At 36.9% G+C, this 19313-nt stretch overlaps 1 protein-coding gene across 14 annotated transcripts in view; it reads right to left on the bottom strand.

The window, feature by feature from the left end:
- Positions 1 to 19313, bottom strand: part of PCDH7 (protocadherin 7) — a 453309-nt gene that overhangs the window by 219200 nt on the left and 214796 nt on the right. The gene's annotated exons all lie outside the window — the stretch shown is intronic.

Raw genomic sequence — 19313 nt, 5'->3', positions numbered from 1 at the left:
AATGCCTATTCCTGATTGCTCTTATTGTGAACAGATGTGCAACATTGACTAGGAGGCCACAACTTTGTCCTCATCAGACAGAATGTGCCCTCCACACATTTCATGATGTTTCTGGCACACAAACAAAGTTTTCATGTTCTACTCAACTGTCACCTTCTTTTTAGAAACCAACCAATCAGGAGCAAACATCTAAAACCCAGGAAAAAAACAGAGAAATCCCCCATGTTTTCAGAGTGCAGGGACACACAGACATTCAAAGATGAGGATTTTAGGCTCATCTGGGATATTCCTGCACTTGAAAGTCTCATGTTTTTGCCATTTGTAGTTATTGCTTCCGCAGTTACAGGGAACGGTGTTTGGCCACCCTCCTGTTTGCTGTAGGAGCTCCTGGGATAAAGGTAATGTCTGGACAGGTCCTGAGATGCAAAAGTTTATACTGTCACTTTGAAATCTGTTGTTTTCAGGTGTTTATAGCTTTTATGATTTGTTCTATTGATGCCTCTACAATTAGAAAAGCAGAAGAAAATATTTTAAATAAATATATAAGGAACAGCAATAGGAATGCTGCAGCTGCTGATCAATCACTTTTCCTTTTTAGTTCATAATTATTTATGTGTTCATTTGTGTATGAATAACTATAAACCTGTAATGTCTCTAGATGTCAAAGTGGTGTTCATAAAAATAACCACATGCCATGTAAAATCTGTACTAAAATTAATACACTTCAAATCTATAACTACAGTATAAAGAACTCAAATACATGACAGGCTAAACCAAAGCCAGAAGACTGGCATAAATGTATTTCATCAATCTGCCCCTAAAAATAAGAACTGTTGGTACAAGAATCCTTTCATTTTTATGGTTTTGATTTTTTGTGATTATCCATGAATTTGATAAAAATGCTATATCTAGGAATATTTAGGTTTTCCAAAATAACTCTACTATCACCTTCCTTCAGTCATGCTCGAGGATGTAGAGATGTGTAGAGAGAACACCTCTCTAGGGGCACATCTACAGTAGTAACTCAATGACATACAGAAGCAATCCAACTTAATATAGGCCAACACTGCTTAATGTGGTCTTGAATTATATTAACAAAAATATAGGTTTTCCAGGAATTCTCCCCCAGAACCCAGAGGAAACTGCAACTTTTGGCCCATAAAAAGAATTTGGCGTGTTTGAAGACAGAACTATTCACAACTGTTTATGTACTATCTTGAGCTCAGGTTACTGGGGCCACGGAATGGCATTCACAGTTTCTTCCTGTTCACCTCATTGTGTCAGCCAGCAGGAGTGACATGGGCTATGCTAGTCACTTGGAGTGATGTCGGCTGGAGATCCAGGGCAATCAGAGAAGGGAAGAGGGGGAGGAGGGAATGAGTCCTTCCCTCTGTGCCCCCACCCTCATCACACTGACCAACCTCACTCCAGATAATGAGCAAATGACATGACCCATCTCATGCTTGTTGGTTACCACAATGAGGAAAATGGGAGTGGGTGATAAATTTGGCTGTTTAGTTGCAATGAGCCAGGTCCAGTACTTCTAGATGACCAAACTCCTTCCCACCTCTATGGCTGGGGAGGTCCCAGTCTAAACCACATCAGGGTGATCCAGTGTTCACCACTTTGGATCAGTCCTGGAATCAGTTTAGAGCTGCCCTGGGAATTTCTATGTCCTCCAATGTGATTCTATAGTCAGCTTCCAGCAGAAGTTGACCATAGATTAATGCCAGAAGATCCAGAAATCCCTAGAGAGATGTATTCTCAGGTTAATCCCACCACACACATTTTATTATTTGTGATTTTTCACTTTCACTGAGATCTTGTGTCCTTGATGCCAGGAAATGTGGAGGACTGATTGTACATGTCTAATGTGAAGAAAGGAGATTATTCCACATAGTGGGCACAACTATGCTAATTGCCCTACTGCCCTAACATCTCTCCTTATTAATGTGGTTATGTCTCCTTATTGAAACTCGAAATTGAAATGTACTCAACAATTTGGTATAATGTCTAACATTGGCTTTTTTTCCAGCCAATTTAGTATGATATAGGAGTAAAACATATTCTGATCAAATATTAGAAAATATGGAGACAACAATGTCCATTTAATGCTACTTTGTTTTGAAATCTTTTTTTAAAAAAAAACAACAACATTTTCTCATAATCATTCTGGACAGCTGCTTCTAAAATTTCCTCTTCGTTTTGTGGCATTAGGATTTTTACAAGCTGATTTCATCCTGCTTACATACAACAGGCAAATGGAAATAATTATTTCTGGTCACTTCTGATTGAGTACGGATTCAATTCTCTTACTACATATCTTCTCAGTAATGGAGAAATTAATCTTGCTAGTACAGTTTCCCTATCCACATTCTTAGTAATAAAGAATCCTCTAAATGCCTACAGCAAACCAATAAGTAGTGATTATAAAGCGGGTTATTAAAAATAGCCTACAAAAATTACATAGTTTGAGAATAGACATGGAATAGGGATAGAGGTTCTGCATTTATTACATGATCCCCATGGGTACTGTCTGTGAGATTTGTAGCAATTACATGAATGAATGGAAGCATGAGCAGGGTCTTCCTGCCCTTACCTTCACATCCTTTGGGGATGGGAAGAGGTTTTGGTGTCATATACATTTCTGCAGATTTACTGGATTCAAAAGAATTTAATATATTCAGCTGATAATTCAAACAGTTTCTGTTTTCACAGAATACTGTTCTTGAATTGTAGTATCCAGTATTGGGCACAATATTCCCAGTTGATGATTGACTGATTGACAAACACATTCAGACTCCAAGCTCCCCCAAGAACATTTATATGTATCATGAGTAGGTAGGCATGTTTAGCTAGTCACATCAGGGACTTATGTTTGTTTTTAACCTTGGTTGAATATGATCTAGATTGTTTGTAACTCTGTAACTGCATCTACATTGTACCTGAAGGAACGTGCTTTCACAAATGAGATACCTTTTTTTCTATTATAGATTGCTTGCTTAGAATGAAACCTTATCTTTAAATAACTCCTCCCCTCCATGAAGATTTCTTTTAAATATATCCTCTTCTCATGTGTCTTACTCAGTATATGTGCATGAATGAATACTGAATTCTCAACTTCCTCAAGGGTACGGGAGGAAAAGTCTGCTGAGTTAGAGCTTGAGAAAGTGCAAATGAAGCCTTCAGTAACCTCCTATGGATCAACACTGCCCTATATTCAATGAGCTGACCCCAGATTATCTGCTTATCCCAGATTATCTGGTAGAGTAAATGAATATAATCCAGTTCAAAGCAGATAATCTGGGATCAAATTCTGGGATATAGGACAGTGTAGATCCATCCTGAGTCAAGTGGGTTAAATCAGTGATGAGCTCAAGGGGTCCCTTCTCCCATTCTAGAGTAGGAGGTGGGTTCTTTCTATTCCATCTTATTCATTTATTTAATATCCAAACATTCCCAAGGATGGGATCTAAGGCAGTATACACACATTTGAAAAATAGAATTTAGAAATTCTTAATACAAAAGTTAAAATACATTAAACTCATTTTTATTTAATATTTGCTGGATTAAAAACATATTTAAACAACTAAAATAGAAAATCTTTACATCTCTACCTATTTAAAATCTCTATCTTTAGAGTGTCTCCTGGGGAAAAAAATACCTCACTTGCCAATGGAAAGAGAGCAGAGAGGGGACCAACTGGACTTCCTGTGAAAAGGAGTATCATGGTTTAGGACCCAGAGAAAATTTTCCCCTGCAAATCTTAGTGCATGCCTTGTTTCATATCATCCAAGTCATGCATAAAGATTCTAAACAACACCAGATTCAGGACAGAACCCTGAGGCACATCACAAGATGCTTCTCTTTAGAATAAAGAGGAACCATATCCTGTCTGAAGAGACTGTCAAAACGCTTTGTTAATACTATCAGACTCATGTTTTCTTCCTTCCTTTTAAAAAAATCACTTCCATTCAATCCATGTTTAGAAGAGGCTAGGAACACAGACCTACAATCTTGATCAACTTAGAAAGTTCACTTATGCCATTCAGTTAGAAAAACAAACCCAAAAGTTACTTTGGTCAAATGCAACCAAAGCATTTTTGTAATAGTTTCATAGACATGAGAAATATGGTGTGTTAGTGAATCCACCAATCCCAACAAACCTAGATGAGAGAGGCAAAACAAATTGTCTAAAGCTTCACTAGTTGCTAAGTGCATAACAACATTCCTGGAATTGCTGTCCCAGTGGTATGTTACACCATAAAACCTACTCTGAACTCACAGTGAGAAGTTGCAGCTGTGTCAGAAGACCACCAGCTAAGAAGATAAACCTCAACTGATGGAAATAATCTCTCACATGATCTTCTATTAAATCTATCTCCCAAGTAGCATAGTAAGAATGTGCTGAATCAGGAAATAATTGCAGCCAGGTATGCTCTTCATTAGAAGAGAAATGCTAATGCAGCGAGGGGGGGATTTTCACACCCGTACTGTTTCAAAAGCTGAGACTTACCCCCCCCCCCCCCCCACATCACCACCGCTCAGTTTTTGCATGTAAAATTATATTAGCAATTCATGAGCACATAAAATGTCATTTCCTTGGGACCACAAAAGGGGCACAGCAGCCTTTCCACTGAGCTCATATGTGCTGACAGCGAGGGGAAAAGCCACCTTCGAGAATAAAACCAATTAACCTTCTCTAATGCAATCTATAATAATATGGCTGGAGCATTCAGAAAGATCATGCCCAGAGAAAGAGTAATACAAGTATTGTGCACTTGTACAGGTTTCCCAGAAAATCAGGGGACAAATAGGCACTCGGTGTGCTTTCTGCTCTGTGAATGGTTGAGATCTCAAATAGCACAGCTTGCAGGTCCTATAAACAAATAAACAAACAAATTGCATAAAAATGAGGGCATAATTCGATCAAGAAAGTAAACCTACCATTATCCCACCTACAGAGGGAGAAATACTGTAGTCACAAGCTTGCACTTTGCCTTGTTTACATGCAGTCGTAGGTATGATACACTCTGGTTTCACTTCCATTTCTCATGCAATAATACAGATTGCTCTGCTAAACTGCAGGAGTCCTGAGGGTTGATTCATTCTTAGATACTGCACACACAAGGCTCTAACACAGGTTCAGACAAGTGAGTAAAAACAAAAACAAAACAGAATGGGGACACACATTTTTATGTAAGGAATATGGCAATTATCAAAATCAGTTAAGAATATAAGTGTTGGTCCTTTCCCTGCCCCCTTGTTTACTAATGTTGTTTTTTCCCCACTTATGTTGGTATTTACTTTTCTAAAGACAAAGAGATTCAAGAGAACAGTGCCAGCATGATTCTATTATGCCATAGCTCATTTAAAACAAACAAATGTGTGTTTTAAGGAAAAAGATGGAGGTTATATGTATTTCATATAAATTATGTTGTTAGGTAGTTAAGAGTAGAGACTTTACGCTGGCAACGAAGATCTGCAAAGTTAAAGCAATGGTATTCCCCATAGTAAGCTATAGATTTGAGAGCTGGACCATAAGGAAGACCAAGCAAAGGAAGATAAATTCTTTTGTACTGTGGTGCTGGAGGAAAATTCTGAGAGTGCTCTGGACCGCAAGAAGATCAAACCAGTCCATACTCCAAGAAATAAAGCCTGACTGCTCAATGGAGGGAAGGACATTATATGAAAAGATGAAGTATTTTGGCCACATAATGAGAAGACAGGAAAGCTTGGAGAAGACAATGATGCTAGGGAAAATGGAAGAAAAAAGGAAAAGGGACTGACCAAGAGCAAGATGGATGGAAGGTATCCTTGAAGTGACTGGCTTGACTTTGAAGGAGCTAGGGGTGGCCACGGCTGGCAGGGAGCTCTAGTGTGGGCTGGTCTATGAAGCCACAAAGAGTTGGAAGTGACCGAACAAATAAACAACAACATGTTGTTAGGATGTGTTCTAATACAGCGCAACAGCAGCAGTAGCAGCAATAACAACACCAACGCTTGAGAAATAGTCAACTTGTGATTTTGTGATACGAAATCCATCATATATATCTTGTTTGCTGCATCATACTTTGTTTTTGTGTCAGTAAAATAATAATAATAACAACAATAATAATAATATAAAGGATAAGCCACTCCATCTCTATAAGCTATCTTTCAGGGAACGTAATGGATTCACAAACCTTTCCATCTGATCGTCTCAAGGCATTGATTCAAGTTATACAAATGTATGAAATTATGATTTTTTGTTTGTTTGTCAGGAGCAACTTGAGAAACTGCAAGTAACTTCTGGAGTGAGAGAATTGACTCTCTGCAAGGGCATTGCCCAGGGGACGCTCGGATGTTTTACCATCCTGTGGTAGGCTTGTTTCATGTCCCCACAAAAATGAGAAGCTGGAGCTGACAGGTGGGAGCTCAGCTCGCTCCCCAGATTCAAACTGCTGACCTTTCAGTCAGCAGTCCTGCCTGTACAAGGGTTTAACCCATTGCTCCACCGGGGGCTCCTATGACATTGTGAGAAACCAGAGATGGGCAAGAAGTTTACAGGGTTCACATTTTTATGCAAAATTATCTGATTTGCACACCTCAATCTCAAATCTGTACACTGTGGACTTTGTGATAAAGAAAATGCTTTTTTTGTTATATGACTTGTTTTTTTCTGTGAAAATCAACTTTAAATAATTTTTACAACTTTCATAATTGAAAGAAATTCCTTGATTCTTCATTTCTTTACCTATGAAAATGAACTTTACAAACAGTTACATCTCTGCCATGGGAATTTACCTGCTATTGCCTTCGTTGAAATTCATTTAGAATTTCAAGGAAACAAAAGTGTAACTACTACTGTAGAACTTAACAATTCTTACAACCTGCTTCAGAGCAATCCCATTTTGGAAGAAAGACGGGATACAAATGTATTAATCTAAATTAAATGCATTAAAAATCAGACGAGACACAGCCAATTCCTGAAAAAAAGCCATAGTTTGCCAATCTGTCCCACAAATGTGGGCCAGAATGAATTAGAATAGATAGTCAAAATTGGTTCCAAAACATGCATGTTGAGAGAGAGAGAGAAAGAAGGAAAGTGTATATCTACATACATTCAGACAGAAGGTCTTTGTCTGAGAGCTTCCCAAGTAATGGATGCATCAAGTCCAAAATGTCACCATAGTCCTCGTTTTAGTAGCATTTGAATGTAGTGTATCTGATCAATTCTATGGTGTTTTATAGCATAACTGAGAGTAAACCATTTCAAATTGTGGTTTGTTATTTATTTATTTGCTTGTTTGTGTCTATCCTTCCTTTTGTCCAGTTTGAGATTCAAGATATAGTATTCAGTCCTTATTCATTTCCCATATATTTTAAAACACTTCTTTAAAAAATAGATTATACTTATTTTATAACTACTTCTATTGCAATACTATGTAAGGAAGTTGACTTTGGAAGGTATAAAATCCTTTATAAGCTATTATCCATCATAATTAAATTGATACATGTGAGGTAGACCTGACCTTTATGTACCGGCCATCTGTCCATAGCTTTTGTATTAATAAATGGTTAATCGGAGCACCTTTTGGCATTTTGGAAGAAGAGCAGAGGTGAAAGCTGCTTATGCAGCCTGGAACATGATCTTTGGGTGGTGCAAATGTTCATCATTTCAATGGGTGTTCTGCTTCAAGTCTTTACATGTATTCTGGAAATTCCTTTACAAACATAACCAGAAGGCTTTTTTGTGTTTGGTTTTACTTCACAGAAGGGAAGGAAAAGAAGCAAAGCAGGAGGGAAGACTAAAGGTTAAAATAGAAAGGACAATGAAGTACCATTCCCGATAATTAAAATAAGTTTTTGCACAGTGTTTTCTCCTCAAGTTTCACAAGCTTAGCCCTTAGTACTCAGTTCTAATTTAGTGGGAGTTACAACTATAAATCCCTTTTGAAAAGAGATTAGGTATCCCTTGGTTGCAAGGAGAAGAATGAGCAATTTCTATGAGGAAAAGCCAAAAGAAATTGAAGCTATAGGGATGAATTAACTCTGAAAGTTTTTCTTTGTACACTTCAACCAAATGGGTAATTAGAGTTGGCTCTTGACCAAGCTGTTATACCTTTGATTTAAAAAGATATTTTTTAAATAAAATACATGCAGCCTCCATAAAATACAAAAGTCAGTTTTAAAGTATGATTATAGTGTGAAATATAGGATAAATGGAGTGTGAAAAGGCAAAGGAGTGTGCTTCCATTAAAATGACTAGCTATGGGCTAGTCAAAGAGATCTTTAGGTAGTCCTTCAGCAGTGTTCCTTTTATAAGAAGACAATTGTTAATTCTTTAATATTGTATTAAGAATCTATAAAGAAAGCAAAAAGTCTGATAGTATGAAAAGATAGTGGGAAACTATATAGAACCATGGGAGCCCCTGGTGGCACATTGAGTTAAACTGATGAGCTGCTGAACTTGCTTACCAAAAGGTCGCAGGTTTGAATCCAGGGGGTGGCGTGAGTTCTCACTGTTAGCCTCAACTTCTGCCAACCTAGCAATTTGAAAACATGCAAATCTGAGTAGATCAATGGGCACCACTCAGGCGGGAAGATAATGGAGTTCCATGCAGTCATGCCAGCCACATGACCTTGGAGATTTCTACAGACAACGCCAGCTCTTCAGCTTAGAAATGGAGATTAGCACCAACCCCCAGAGTCGGACACGACTGGACTTAATGTCAAGAGGAAACCTTTACCTTTACTATATAGAACCATATAGGACTTAAAATAAGGAAATGGTTGAAAACAATTTGTCCACTTTCAAAGTAAAAACATGAAAGCCCACCAGAGTCAGATGCCTATTGAACCTACAACTAAGAAAAGACAGTAGTAATTCTTTTCTGTCTTCATCTCCCTGCAACTAATATTCAGAGGCACATATTCGGCTATTGGAGATAATGTACAATCATAATTCCCAGTAGCCATTGACAGTCTTACCTCCATTAACTCAAATTCTGAAGCTATGTAGGATCAAAGCACCATGAATATGGCCACAGTTATAGTAGGTGTGAATTTAGGTATTTGTAATCTAGATATTGCATTAATCAAAGGGAAGAATGTCAAACTTTGTATTCTTAGGCTTCAGTTTTTACACTTTTCTGGGAATAAATCCCATTGAGTGATGGGCATATGTCACCTCATTGGTGTATCTGTCAAGATGGATCTTCCAAATCGCATTGCTTCAGTGACAGTGTCTATATCAGATCACAAGTTTTCCCTTCACTGAAGTCCTAATGAATGTTGATGGAGCTGAATATGTTTTGGAGCACACTTGTGAAATGTATGTATTTTCATACAAATTTTCTGATTGACTAAAATAAAAAAGATGCCAGTATAAGAAAAAGACACAAATGTGCTTTAGTCACATTGGCACATTTATGCAAACCCCCCCCCCCCCCAAATGGATCTGTGTTCTGAATGTACAATGTCATGAGTTTTGGAATTAAGGACATTTTTATGCTGAAAACAAGTATCTTGTAAAAAAACTTATTTCAAAAAATAAGTTTCAGTAGATTACTAGTAAGAAATGGGTGATGCATAAACACATACACACACACACACAATTTTTAAATGTTCCCAATAAGTGGATCCAGGTCAAAAAGGTAAAACAGAGTTCAAATCTATGACAAAAATTAATCACTGCATTTTAAATGAGGCTTCGTGTTCAAAGACAGCATATCTTTATACCTAGTCTTTAAACTGACCAAGCCCTGGATCCGCTAAATGCTAGATTAAAATTGACTTTTTCTCTGATTCAGGGAATTTATAATTGCATTTTCTTTTCCTGTTTAAATCTCTACTAATGCAAAAAATATTCCTGGCTGTCAAAGAGATAAATGACTTCAGTGACACTTTTCCAAACCATGCATAGTCACAAAATTCCCCCAAATAAATTATTAAGAAACATTTTATGGGAGAATGTTTCTTCCATAAAACAAACCTGAAATAAAATTATACAGGGGGCATTGCCACCAAACGCTCTTCCCACCAAAAAAAAAATAGGGGGGGGGGGGGGGGAGAGAACTCAGTAAGTTGTGCAAATATTGTGTTTGTTTCTGTCTGCAGAGTATTTAAAGCAAAGCCTCAGTTAAGATTAGTCAAAATTAGTACAACAATTATAAGCAAAAGGTTGATCCTCCATTTGTCTTTTGAACTTTTGCACTGGAATTTGCATTCCTACATAACTACTGCATTAGTCATAATAAGATATGGTCCTGCTATGGGGATCATTAGCATGCTTTGCAAAGTAATTCTTCAGCATGCCATTACAAGCAGGATGCAAAGGCTTTAAAATGACAACGTAAATTTCAGAATGTGAAAGGCAATGTGTGGTGGAAAAGACATGCCTGGGAAATAGGTTTGAATCATATAGTCTTCCAAATGCTGTTTGACTGAAATGCTCAGGAATTTTCACCATTAGCTGTGTGGGATAGAGCTGTCTGGAGCTACAATCTAACAACATCTGGAAGGCTTCATGACTCCTACCTGAACTCGCTCTAAACAGGAGGGGGTGGAGGTTATATAGATATAGTTACTTGACCTTATAGATAGCCAAGAGAAACACAAAATGTATGGAGGGGAGATGGAAGCATGTGATGGTATGCATAGCTTTGTTAGAGTATAAATATGTATATAGTTTAAAAAACCGAACTGGAATAATATCTGATATCTTCAGTTCTCAGAATGAGATCAAACATCTAGGGAAGGTCTCCTTTGATCTAGACTTGTGTGTTCTCATGATTACCAGGAGCTCTTAAATGCATAAATGCCCATTAATTTGAACAAAAAGAATTTATCCATGTGTTCCCATGTGTTACAACTAAAAGAAAACATTTTTATAGGGTGGAGGATTTACAAAAACATGTCAGAACTATGTCATATCTCAGAAACTGCAGGATCAAGGCAACAGCCTTCAAAGGCCAGTTTCTATTGATCAGACAGTGTACACTTCCAACTGTGTAGAACATACCTCTTTCCTTAATATATTCAGATGTATACTCTTCAGCAACAAAGAAGGGGGAACAACTCATGGATGCTGTGGCATTTGTAATGCAATGAAAATGATCTTAATATTTGTTACTCTGGACAGTAGTCTCAATTTTGGACAGAGCTGAGTGCTCCACTATGTTCATTAAATTTTGTTTAAAGGTTAAACATGCATTCATGTGCCACAAATGTCATTACATGTGATTGAAAGAGTGTCTTCCTAATGCTGGATCTGTATTTCAAACTTTAAAGGAGGTATCCATGGTGCTGAACTTGATCCATCAGATGTTTGAACATCTTGGGTAGCTCCTTTGAGGCCAATTAATGTAATGAAACAATATAAAGATAGTTTTCCTGAATGTTAGTAAAACAAAACAAATGTCCACAGAAGGTTTACAAGTTATAGAAAACCATTCCAGTAAAGCTTTATCTTAAAAATTTTCTATGGTGATGTTTCCTCACACATATGGAGCCCAAGGTGGTGCAGTGGGTTAAACCACAGAGCTCCTGAACTTGCTTACCAAAAGGTCACAATTTCGAATCCAGGGAGCAGCATGAAATCACGCTGTTAGCCCCAGCTTCTGCCAACCTAGCAGTTCAAAAGCATGCAAATGTGAGTAGATCAATAGGTGCCACTCTGACAGGAAGATAATGGTGCTCCATGCAATCATGTCGGCCACATGACCTTGGAGGTTATTGTTCCTCTATGTAAGAAAAATAGGGATTTTATACATTTCATCTGTCTCCCCCCCACACACACCCTTTAGCTATCTCTAGTGAGAAGAAAGTCTGAAGGAAAAAATGACATTTCAATGGAGTGGTGGGAAATAATGAACTTTGCTTTGGGAGAAAAAAATATTGATAATTTAATTTGTTTGTTTGTTATATGTTGTCATTTAAATAGTTTTAATGGTTTTATGTGATTTTAACTATTTCTTTTTAATATGTTGAATTCTATTTTAGTATTTATATCTTGTAGGTTTAAAATTGAACATTGCCTTGTTTTTAGCATTTTTGGCTAATCTGAATCTCATTTAATAATAATAATAATCATCATCATCACCATCTGATGAAACCACTATAACACACTGCAAGTTATTAATGGAAGTCTGCTCTCATGCAAATTCCATGTATTGAATTGGGGTTTGAGCAAGAAAAAATCCCCCAGATAGTGCAGTAACCCATTTCTATAAGAGTCTGATGCAGTGTTCATAGTAATAACTGAAGTGTATAAAGTTAAATGAACATGACTTAAAATAAGATGTTTGCTAAATTCCATACTCTTTTGTGCACACTGCAAAACTTCCAGTTCATTGGCCCAGATTAATGTATAATTGTGCTTTCTGGCATGTGATTTGAAGGCATGCACAGCTGGATCCTCATCAAATGCATCTTGCAACTTCAATATAAGCCCACCAAGTGATCTCATCAAAACATGCTCCCATATTAGTTATGCAAAATCATGACTCTCCCTTGTAAAAATCGGGGGGAAAGTAGAGAGAAACTCATTGGAACAAAGCTTGAGGAAATTACTTTTTGGACTACGAATAATGCCTCACCAAGCACTGTCCTTGGCTATGCTTGGTAGGAGATTCTAGCTATAGTAGGGGGTAGCGGTGGGAATATTTCACAAACTCTCTGTTGGTGCTGCCCTCTTTCCATTCTTGCACATGAATTTTAATGAAGGAATCAAATAGCTTTAGCGGATTGCTCAAAAATTATTTTTCTAAACTTTGAAATTAAAGTCCACCTACAAAAATTCATTACGATCTAACAATTTCAAACTGATTGTGAAACAGTAAATATTTGAACAAATGAGAGTATTCCATGTATGTATCACATATTCCAGCATAAAGGGCACCAGATGTTAAGGCACTAAGATCAGGTTATCAAACAACAAATACAGATCAGTACAGTATTTGTATTGTTCCTCTATGTAAGAAAAATAGGGATTTTATACATTTCACCCCCTCCCCCCCCCCCCCCCCCACACACACACCCTTTAGCTATCTATAGTAAGAGGAAAGTCTGAAGGGAAAAAAATGACATTTCAACAGAGTGGTGGAAAATAATGAATTTGGCTTTGGGAGAAAAAAAATATTGATAATTTAATTTGTTTGTTTTTTTATATGTTGTCATTTTCCCACAGTGGTTTTCAGAGATAATTAAAAATGCAAACTTATAAACAATTTAAGTCACCAAATAAAAATTCTTAAAAATCACTTAGCAACTAAGTTTTAAAGATAAATAAATCATCTCAATAAGAAGCCCTTGTTATGTGGAAGGGAGTTCCAGAGAGTTCTCACAGGACAAAGAGAAAACTTTTTTGTTAAGACATGAAGAGGACAAAAGGAGGACATGTTTATTGAAATTTGAATGTCATGAATTGCATTCATAAGATCTGGTTGTTGAAGTGTCCCTTATAGACCAACACTGATTTCGGAAAGCACAATTGGGCACTTTAATTGTGAAAGAAGGACATTGGATGCCATGTTTGGACTCTTAAACATTTGAAGTCACATGAATACTATCAATAATTAAAGATACTGATTGATATAGAAAGGCTAATTCAACAAATTGATACTATTGTTTATATGCTTACATATGTTTGTATTGATATATATATATATATAGAGAGAGAGAGAGAGAGAGAGAGAGATTGTGTGTGTGTGTGAGATATATATATTAGGCCTGGGTAACAACACAAAAATTTGTTTCTAAAATCGATTTGTATTTGGGGGGGTTTTTTGTTTCGATATTTAAAATAATTACAAAATTTTCCTTTTAAAAAGTTCGATATTTACGAAATTTCGTAAATGGTAAAAAAAATAACGAATCGATTTCCGAAACAATAACGAATCGATTCGTTAATGGCGGACGCGACCGCGAAATACGCTAAAAAACCTCCAAAAACTTCTGAAGCTTCCCTCTCCCTCTGTTCTTGACTGTTGGTGTGATATTATATTTTTTTTTCACTAATTAAACCATAAAACTGTCCCAGACATGCGGAAATAATAACGAAACGATCTCGGAACAATAACGAAACGAATACAATAACGAAATACGAAGCATTTACAAAACGTATTTAAAAATTCATTTTTTTTAATAATTGCTCCAGAATGGTTCCTTATCGTTTTGTAATTGGAAAAATTAACGAATTATTAACGAATTACGAATTAACGAAACGAAACCGCCCAGGCCTAATACACACACACACACACACACACACACACACATATATATATATATATATATAAGCTATGGTAGCCCTAGGGCTACTGGGGGCGGGGTCGTTGCTAGCATATATTTGGGATGATGCCTTTGACTTCCTCTGAGATTGAGAGTGTGTAACTTGTCCAAGATCACTCAGGGGGTTTCCATGGCTGATCAAGGATATGAACTCCAGTCATATTGTTCTTATCACACTGGGCTTTAACGGTGGCAAACCCGTTCTTCTGCCACCTGTAGAACTCTGGGAAATGTAATTTGGGAAGGCAAGGACCTCTGTAGTTGAGTATTCACCCTAAACTAAACTATCCAGAATTCTGCAGGTACCAGAAGAATGGTGGTGCCCACATTAAAGCCCTAGTATGATAATATGGATAGTCCAATTTTCAAACCACTACAGCAGGATGCTTTTTTTTCAAAGGACAGTCCCTATAGAGGTAGTGGGGGAAAGGTGATTGAAAATCCAGTGAAGCTTCTGATTAAAACCCATCCATGCACGATACTAGAGATTACCTAAATTTCAATTAAATGTGACAAATGAGTGGTCCACAGGTTTCAGTTCCCATGCTTTTGATGTCAGAATAATCTATTAATTTCAGAGATGAAACTAAATAGATTTTTAGGTGATACAGATCGATTCCAGAAGTTAGAACAAGCAGACTTAAAAGCTGGAATTGAAGTATGATGGGAAGGGAAGGGGGGAAAACCCTCACTCAAATGTCAAATGTTACATTTTCAGACTAGCAAAAGTGCATTGCTTCTTGTTCTGTCATTACCTACAGGCCAGTGCCAACAGAAATTATTGGAGGCAGATGACATGCTGCTACTGAAAAGTCATGTTTAGACAGTGGTGGCAGAAGACCAATTTTGGCATGGTATAGCTTTTATCACTATGCATGTCACCCACTTTCTGGAGAACTCGTGTTAATGTTTTATTCTCAATCAGCGAACTAGTTGCCCAGATAAGTCCTATAAGTGCATCCTTTATACACAACTAGTGGTCCTAAGTAGGGAAAACATTCATATATAGGAACTTCCATGAATTCCAGTTGTGTTTAGATGGGCTTCGGTATATGGACATATTTTTGTTATGAGGACAGAAACTATTTTGAAGGAGTGAAACAGACTATGGTTGTTATCTTAGGGGGAGCATCCACATATACAAAAGACTTATCAAGAGAGGCAATCATTTTAACAGACAAGGAGCTCAGAGAAACAACGCAACCATGAGGACAAGACTAAGGTCTACCATTGCTAGTCCAGCTGAAATAGATCCACTGAACCATCTACTACAGGGTAAATCAGCACTTACATAAATCTAACTGAGTCAACTGGGTCATTTCAGTTTTGATTAGCTGTAAGGTTCATGATTTAATGTAAAATCCAACAGTATTTGTGTTTATTTCAAGAGTAACAAACAATCTAAATATGGTTATGATCTCTAGATAAAGTGGGATATTTACATTTGAACTTTTCATAATCAACTGTCTGATATTTGGGGAGGAAATTTTTATATTTCCTAGAGAAACTGATATCAGTGAGGCTTTGGGAATTATAATGAAAATTATTTATTTTTCTCCAGATAATGTAGAGGTTTTTAATGATTGAGTGATTGATTTTATGTACTAACTTTATTCCTATATGGGACCTAAGATTATTAACAGTATAAAACTGGAAGCAAAAAAATCATTTTTGTGTGATACTCTGCTACCTGTTTAGAACATTTGTGAACTATAGAGAACTTTTATTCTAGAAGTAGAAAATTACAGTTTTTGGAATTCTGTCCCCAGTCCCAGTACGTCATTGAAGCAGCGTAGACATTGTTCATGGTCTTACAAAAAAAAAAGTGTCAATGCAATTGCTCGAATGCTACCTCTCCACACCAAGTCAGTACAGTCATTTATATCAAGGACTGCCCTGCATTTCATGATACAGCAGCAATGTGATGTGACTGACTCAGAGACTAGATGTGAGGGCAGCAGCAGTATCCTGCCATTTCTCATAAGCCTTTGCCCATTGCGTTCTGCTAGAGGTCTACATAGTTCATGTCACATAATTTGTCTTAAGGCTTCTAAAGCTACACTGCAGCTTAAGGTGACAATATTCTGCCATAGTGTTGACATTAAGGTCCTTTGGGCTAATATATAGTCTGACGTTGACTCAGTGCTTCTGCATATAGTAACTACTGAAACCAATATTCAAATCCTATGCATCCTTACCTGCTGAAGAATCCGGTACAACTAAATTGGCCATATTTCTATCAAGATGCACAGGCATAATGCAGCAGCAGAAGGCTTTCAGTAGTTGTGTTTCAATCTGTTAAAAGACTGCAGTACTAATACCTTGAACTTTCAACCAATTGATCAGGTGAATTACTACAGGTGCTATCTCAGCTGCAATTCAGATGTTGTCAACTAGTCTCACTGACTTAAGATGGTTAACTAATGCCCCAAACCAGTGAAACTCGGCTATACAAAATCAATCCTTCTATACTATGCTATTATATTGCACACTTTCTCATGCTTGTTTGACCTCCCTTATCCAAACTAGTATTTGTCCTGTTTGTGGGCCCAAGGTTTCTATTTGACTGACTTAGGGTGGATCTACAGTGTAGAATTAATGTAGTTTGACACCACTTTCACTGCCATGGCTCAATGCGACGGAATCATTGGAGTTGCAGGTGAGTGAAGCACCAGCACGTTTTGGCAGGGAAGGCTAAAGGCCTGGCAAAACAGCAACACCTATGATTCTATAACATTCAGTCATGGCAATGAAAGTAGTGTCAATCTGCATTAATTCTACAGCATAGATGCATCCTCCATATTTGACCCATCCATGAACACACCATATTCTTTTGGTCCTTCTGATCATTGACACATATATTCCAAAAGCCTGGACTCCATGTCATATTATCATAGACTAACTTCAGGCTTGACAAAAGAGGTATTACATGGCATATGTGGAAGTTATACCTATATCAAAAAATAATAACAAGGAGTGGAGGAATATGACAATCCTGTATAAATGATAGGAGGTATACGAGATAGTAGTCATCTCCCACAGTGTTTCTTTCTTTGTTTTCTGCAAATTAATCTTGATTCTAAGAGTGGCCCCTTTAATTTTTGCCATATCTACATTGCCATATAATCCAGTTTCTGATCATAGATTATTTGCTTTGAGTTGGATTATATAGCAGTGGAGACTCATATAATTCAGTTCAAAGCAGATAATCTGAAATGAGATCTTGTTTTAAAAGTTACTGTAGGTCCAGTCTTGGCCCCACTTTACATTGCCCTATATCCCAGGATCTGGTCCCAGATGATTTGCTTATCCCAGATTAAATGGCAGTGGATTCAAATAATCCAGTTCAAAGAAGATCATCTGGGATCAGATCCTGGGACGTAGGATAATGTAGATCCAACTTTAGTTGAACTTGTCTCCTTCATCTAAATCCTCTTTGTTTTCATTTCCAAAAACACCATTGTGCCTTATTCTTTGCAAAACAAAGAGCACAATGAGAATTTGCATCCTTAGTGAAGGTACTATGAAAAGAACAATTTAAGCAACAATTTTCGACCCTCATGTAAGAATGTTGTACAAACTTTCTCCCTACCACCATTACAACATATTCTGCTTTTATTGTGCAGAGATGTCAAGATCAACAATACCATTAGAACATGTAATTAAGTGCTGATATAAAATCCCCAAAGGAAACTAATACAAAGACTGTAACTTAGTCATTCAATCTATACTTGGTTCCAGATAACTCGATACACCATCCACTTATGCTCTTACATCTATACAAATGGGTTTATATGCATTGTTTCATTTGGTGTCAGTGGCCTGCATCTCTGATTTTCAGAAACATGTATATCAATGAAACCGATTTAATTGCCTTCAACAGATTCCAGATGTACCAAATAAAAGCACGGGGCAGTAAATCAGTAAAAAAAAAGTTTTTAAAAAATGTTCATTTCAGGCCAAGGACAAAAATGGGAGATGCTGAAAAAATGCATTTAGGTATGGGGAAGTTAAATACTTGGTAATGCATTTTAATTTTGCCTTTGACATCAATAAATCCATATTTTTTAAAAAGAAAGGTGTTGATGGCATTTTCTACAAAGCTGCAGAAGTCTGGGGCAGGAAAAAACTTTTTTATTCCTTCTCTTCACCATAATTAACACTTTTTGGACTTTAGCTTTATTGGAATATCTTTAAATAAAGGTGTGAATTAAAACTTTAGATGTAAAAGACAAAGTGTTTGTCATTGCTATCACCACAGAGTGGCTTTTATCCAGTGAGTGAGCATAAAAATGCAGTTGAAGAATTGCTATCTACTTTGGGGCCACTCTCTGTTTTGTGTTCTGCCCCAGACAACAGAATATAGCTGCAAATGCAGTCTATTTTTACCATAAATATTATGTCACTATTATAGTAAGCATACATGAAGAAAATTACACATGCAAACATGTGCATTAAAACAGTGAACAAAATATTGCTTAAATCCATTATTTGAATAATAATAATAATAATAATAATAATAATAATAATAAAGCTATAGATACTATGACCAAAAGAAAATCATACCTATTCCCTTACCAGTTTTAAAGGAATATTTTAAATGCTTTGACCAGTTTTGTGCTTATATTTTAAAAATATATATTACTATACTGACTATGCAATTTTTAAATTATTTCTTTAATAGTTCCAAGATTTGCCTACTTTCATATTTTTTTTTCATTCAGTCAAAGGTTAAGCTCATCCAAGCCTCACTGCAATTTCAGCCAAAGAGTAAGGCAAGTACTACATGTAATGGAAGCAAGGTTTAGAAGTGCTGAACAGTGCAACCCTATTCATGTCTACTCAGAAGTAAGTCATACAGCATTCAGTGGGGCTTACTTCCAGCTTAGTATGAATAGGACTGCAGCCTGCCTTTGGGTTGCTACTGCCTCATGAGTTAAAGCTTTGTTTAAAAATGCATTTTCCCCCTTCCAACTGACCTCTTGACCAGTCTACTCTGTGTGGAGTCACTAGTGTGAGTCGAGTATGTGGGTGTTGTGTTT

Source organism: Anolis sagrei, chromosome 5 (genome assembly GCF_037176765.1).
Source record: "Anolis sagrei isolate rAnoSag1 chromosome 5, rAnoSag1.mat, whole genome shotgun sequence".
Taxonomy (NCBI): Eukaryota; Metazoa; Chordata; class Lepidosauria; order Squamata; family Dactyloidae; genus Anolis; species Anolis sagrei.
Note: the sequence above shows the minus strand (reverse complement) of the source record. Positions and strands in the feature narration are given on the sequence as shown.